This window comes from Bos grunniens, chromosome X (genome assembly GCF_055505025.1).
Source record: "Bos grunniens cultivar Pamir isolate PY7600 chromosome X, Bosgru_T2T1.0, whole genome shotgun sequence".
NCBI lineage: Eukaryota > Metazoa > Chordata > Mammalia > Artiodactyla > Bovidae > Bos > Bos grunniens.
Window position 1 is genome coordinate 105,334,291 of NC_141194.1, and position 6,273 is coordinate 105,340,563.

Here is a 6,273-nt window from a genome sequence, read left to right on the forward strand (position 1 = left end):
GTCATCAAGACAGTATGGTACTGGCACAAAGACAGAAATATAGATCAATGGAACAAAATAGAAAGCCCAGAGATATATCCACGCACATATGGACACCTTATCTTTGACATAGGAGGCAAGAATATACAATGGATTAAAGACAATCTCTTTAACAAGTGGTACTGGGAAAACTGGTCAACCACTTGTAAAAGAATGAAACTAGAGCACTTTCTAACACCATACACAAAAATAAACTCAAAATGGATTAAAGATCTAAACGTAAGACCAGAAACTATAACACTCCTAGAGGAGAACATAGGCAAAACACTCTCCGACATACATCACAGAAGGATCCTCTATGACCCACCTCCCAGAATATTGGAAATAAAAGCAAAAATAAACAAATGGGACCTAATTAAACTTAAAAGCTTCTGCACAACAAAGGAAACTATAAGCAAGGTGAAAAGACAGCCTTCAGAATGGGATAAAATAATAGCAAATGAAGCAACGGACAAACAACTAATCTCAAAAATATACAAGCAACTCCTACAGCTCAACTCCAGAAAAATAAATGACCCAATCAAAAAATGGGCCAAAGAACTAAATAGACATTTCTCCAAAGAAGACATACAGATGGCTAACAAACACATGAAAAGATGCTCAACATCATTCATTATCAGAGAAATGCAAATCAAAACCACTATGAGGTACCATTTCACGCCAGTCAGAATGGCTGCAATCCAAAAGTCTACAAGCAATAAATGCTGGAGAGGGTGTGGAGAAAAGGGAACCCTCTTACACTGTTGGTGGGAATGCAAACTAGTACAGCCACTATGGAGAACAGTGTGGAGACTCCTTAAAAAACTGGAAATAGAACTGCCTTATGATCCAGCAATCCCACTGCTGGGCATACACACTGAGGAATCCAGAAGGGAAAGAGACACGTGTACCCCAGTGTTCATCGCAGCACTGTTTATAATAGCCAGGACATGGAAGCAACCTAGATGTCCATCAGCAGATGAATGGATAAGAAAGGTGTGGTACATATACACAATGGAGTATTACTCAGCCATTAAAAAGAATACATTTGAATCAGTTCTAATGAGGTGGATGAAACTGGAACCTATTATACAGAGTGAAGTAAGCCAGAAAGAAGAACACCAATACAGTATACTAACGCATATATATGGAATTTAGAAAGATGGTAACAATAACCTTGTATACGAGACAGCAAAAGAGACACTGATGTATACAACAGTCTTTTGGACTCTGTGGGAGAGGGAGAGGGTGGGATGATTTGGGAGAATGGCATTGAAATACGTATAATATCATATATGAAACGAGTCACCAGTCCAAGTTCGATGCACGATACTGGATGCTTGGGGCTGGTGCACTGGGATGACCCAGAGGGATGGTATGGGGAGGGAGGAGGGAGGAGGGTTCAGGATGGGGAACACATGTATACCTGTGGCAGATTCATTTCGATATATGGCAAAACCAGTACAATATTGTAAAGTTAAAAAATAAAATTAAATTTTAAAAAAAAGAAGAAGAGGTGGCAAGAATACACAGAAGAACTGTACAAAAATGATCTTCAAGACCCAGATAATCATGATGGTGTGATCACTCACCTAGAGCCAGACATCCTGGAATGCAAAGTCAAGTGGGCCTTAGGAAGCATCACTATGAACAAAGCTAGTGCAGGTGATGGAATTCCAGTTGAGCTATTTCAAATCCTAAAAGATGATGCTGTGAAAGTGCTGAACTCAATATGCCAGCAAATTTGAAAATTTCAGCTGTGGCCACAGGACTGGAAAAGGTCAGTTTTCATTCTAATCCCTAAGAAAGGCAATGTCAAAGAATGTTCAAACTACTGCACAATTGCACTCATCTCACATGCTAGCAAAGAAATGCTCAAAACTCTCCAAGCCAGGTTTCAACAGTACATGAACCATGAACTTCCAGATGTTCAAGGTAATTTTAGAAAAGGCAGAGGAACCAGAGATCAAACTGCCAACATCCGTTGGATCATAGAGAAAGCAAGAGAGTTCCAGAAAAATATCTATTTCTGCTTTATTGACTATGCCAAAGCTTTTGACTGTGTGGATCACAACAAACTGTGGAAAATTCTGAAAGAGATGGGATACCAGACCACCTGACCTGCCTCCTGAGAAATCTGTATGCAGGTCAGGAAGCAACAGTTAGAACTGGACATGGAACAACAGACTGGGTCCAAATAGGAAAAGGATTATCTCAAAGCTGTATGTTGTCACCCTGCTTATTGAACTTATATGCAGAGTACATCAGGAGAAACACTGGGCAGGAGGAAGCACAAGCTGGAATCAAGATTGCCAGGAGAAATATCAATACCCTGAGAAATGCAGATGACACCACCCTTATGGCAGACAGAAAAACTAAAGAGCGTCTTGATGAAAGTGAAAGAGGAGAGTGAAAAAGGTGGCTGAAAACTCAACATTCAGAAAACTAAGGTCATGGCATCTGGTCCCATCACTTCATAGCAAATAGATGGGGAAACAATACAAACAGTGAGAGACTTTATTTTCTTGGGCTCCAAAATCACTGCAGATGGTGACTGCAGCCATGAAATTCAAAGACTCTTGCTCCTTGGAAGAAAAGCTATGACCAACCTAGATAACACATTAAAAAGCAGAGACATTACTTTGCCAACAAAGGTCTGTTTAGTCAAGGCTACGGTTTTTCCAGTAGTTGTGTATGGATGTGAGAGTTGGACTATAAACAAAGCTGAACACCGAAGAACTGATGCTTTTGAACTGTGGTGTTGGAGAAGACTCTTGAGAATCCCTTGGACTGCAAAGAGATCCAACTAGTCCATCCTAAAGAATATCAGTCCTGAATATTCATTGGAAGGACTGATGTTGAAGCTGAAATTCCAATACTTTGGCCACCTGATGTGAAGAACTGACTCACTGGAAAAGACCCTGACGCTGGGAAAGATTGAAGGTGGGAGGACAAGAGGTCGACAGAGGATGAGATGGTCGGATGGAATCCCCGACTCAATGGACATGAGTTTGAGTAAACTCCCAGAGTTGGTGATGGACAGGGAGGCCTGGCATGTTGCAGTCCATGGGGTTGCAAAGAGTCAGACATGACTGAGAGACTGAACTGAGTGTATGTTCCAATAGAGATTTTCTTACTATTATGATATGACAATAAAACTGTTTTCTGAGTGAAGATATACATTAAGGCTTAAGGTGTAAACACTTTGGAGGGAAAACAATGTAGTGAAGAATTTACTGTTCATTTAAAAATGTATATCATCTCATAATAGGTCCCTGAATTTTAAAATTCACATGTGAGAATATGTTTACATCTTGAATTTGTAGGAAAGGCACAAGTTTTATGTAACAAAGCAGAAAAATTTTAAACCCATCAATTTATTGAAAAAACCATTACTTTTTTTAGAAACAAAAAGTGCTTCTTAAGATGTTGACAACAGGTCATGGTATAGACACTTATTTCATAGATTGGACTTCTCCCTTCAATTATATTCCAGTTGGAGGAGGAATACCTCCTTGAGAAGTAGAATTATTTGGTGGACTGTGAAAGCTGGTCTCCTTGTACACAAACCATGCATTTCCTCCCCAAAGTAGCATATTCAGAAAGCCAAAGATCACAGATACATTTAGGCATCCCATATTAGTCACAGACAAAATGACACAACACTTCTTGAAGATTACAAGGCTTAAGTTCCTGGACAATATAGTGACTGGTAGCTATTTTAGTATCTTTAAGATCTTTAACCCAAGTTGAAGTGCACACCAACCACAAAAAGTGGCAACAATAGTAATTACAAAGTCAGTCATGGAAAGCTTTCAACTATCATGATGCAGGTTTGTTTAACCAACATAGAGCAGAAGAGCAGCAATGCAGTACAGGAAGACAAAGACTGCAAAAGTAACACAGAACTATGCGAAAGAGTAATCTCCAATAAGGACATAATTTTACCAATCGACATTACAGACATTTACACCTTGAGGCGTCTGAAACAATGCTTCATCCAAGGTGAATGGATAACCAAAAGTAGCTGGAATCGTTCTAGTCTCAGAAAGAGACTCTAGAGAGTCTAGAGTCGTTCTCGTCTCTAGTCTTCAGGCATAAGACCCTTGAATTTCTGTTTTGCCCTTACAACCTCCGCAGGTAGCAAAGGCAAAGATAGAAGCATTCCATTTGAGTACTTTGATGAAGTTGAGAGGCTCCTTGAGTGGGTTGAGTTTGAGCTGGAAGGAGGAGATCCTCTGAGGGAAGGAGGGAAAGCATCTTAGGACAGCGGGGTGGCAGAGGGGGACCAACCACACAGAGCTCCCCAGCCAGGCTGGAAATGACATCTTTATTGCTATGTTTGCAGCGGCTTTTAGCACAGTAAGGGTGTCCCCACTGGACCCCGGCCCTCATCCAGCCCCACTTGTCCAGCCCATGTCAGAGTGTGAGGGGAGCCTTTCAAGGGCCCCCTCAGCCATCTCGGGACTGGACATGACAGACACGCAGGGTTCAGTGAACCTGCCACATGGAGGATTTGAGATGTGGAAAAGGCATCAGCCTGAAGCTCTCATGTAGGAGCCACACCCAGGCGGGTGCCCACCTCAGGTCCCTGCAGCAGTGGTGCCCATCCCAGAGGGCAGGGTGGGGGCCAGCATGAGCAGGCCAGGTAGGCAGCCCAAGATCCCCACTGTAATGAATCAGCTGACCCTGCTGACTTGTGGGCGGAGGGTTATAGGGAAAGAGATAAACACTTACTCCAGTCCTGCTGTCACCCTCAGCTGTACCTTTCCTATTGACTTGACTCCTCCAGGCCCCCAGAGAGCCCCACGACTTTGTTCCTGGGGAGGGTGAACCCACGAAGGCTGTGTCAGCAGAGGGCCAAGAGACTGGGGATGTCCCGGGGGTCACTGCCCCTCCTGCAGCCCTTGGGTCCAGCCAGTCCCTCCCGTGCTTCTGGGGGGCTGTAGGAAGCCCACAGTCTAGAGTCCCTTGTGGTCTGTGTGCCCAGAGCCCCATGACATCCCCATGACATCCCCAATGAGTCCAACAGCAGTCCCCGCTTCCCTCCCCAGGTGAGCAGGCATAGCCCGCTCTGAATCCCTGGCCTCATGCGTCCAGGGTGGGGCCCTGCATATGTGCCCACGCACACATACACACATGCCCACATGCATGCACCTGAACCATGCACTCTCTCTCGTGCACACACACATGTTTATGCACCTGATGACAAACTCTAACACACACACACAGACACACCAATGTGCAACACCTGAGCATGTGCTTGCTTTCTCTTTCAAACACATGCCCATGACCATGTGAAAGCACCTGCACACACATGCACATGCCTATGCGCATGCACCTCCACATACACATGCACACCCCCTATGTGCATGCACCTGTGTACATGCTGTCTCACACACACACAGGCACACGCCTATGCACTGGCACCTGTGCATGGGCACTCTCTCTTGGGCAGACACACGGACACACATCTCACACACCCATGTGCATGTACCTGTCCATGCACTCATGCACATAGAAGCACATACACACACATGAGCTACGTGTGGGACACCAGATGGACACACTGGCCCTGACCAAGGGGTGCCTGACTCCCCTCCAGAAGTCAATGACAAGGACCTGAACTCAGCAGGATGCTCACCCGTGAGCATGGCCAGGTTGGCAACAGCGCAGTCTTGGAGGTGCACAAGGACCGGGGTTCACTTGGGGTTTGCAGGCTCAGACCGGAAATAGTCGTGTGCACTGAGGAGTGGGGCAGGGTCTGTTTGGGCATGCGCACTGAGGAGCTGCTCCCACACTAAGGGTGTAGCGCCACCCAGAGGCCTCACGACAGCTAAGCCATTTATCAGGTTTCCGGACCTTAGGAAAGGCTGACTTAGAGGGCACAGACAACGTGGATGTGTCTCTGCACGCACATTGGGGCGACACGGCATGTGAACACGTGAAGCTTCAGCAGGGGACGCCCATTGTCAGTGGGAACCAATCGTGAGGTAAGACCAAGATTAATTTGCGCAGGCGCTCTGCTGATGCTGAGTTGCCTTGCTAGTACTACAGGGCTGGGCTCTGTAGGGAGGGTTCGAGGCACACAGTGAAGGAGCCACGAGGGCAGCTGATGAAGATGCAGTTGCCATGGCCTTTTCAGGGGCACAGCACGTGACAACCACAGCATGCCAGGTGGTACTGGTGGCTGAGATGGCCCTGGTGACGCTGTCAGTCCTGAAGTCCCTGGTGGCTCTGGCAGATCCTGGGGGC

The 6,273-nt window shown here is 45.5% G+C and overlaps 1 pseudogene; it reads right to left on the reverse strand.

Moving 5' to 3' along the window:
* Nucleotides 1-3,503: 3,503 nt before the first annotated feature.
* Nucleotides 3,504-3,824, reverse strand: LOC147341003 (synaptophysin-like protein 1 pseudogene; annotated as a pseudogene).
* Between the last annotated feature and the right edge of the window lie 2,449 nt (nt 3,825-6,273).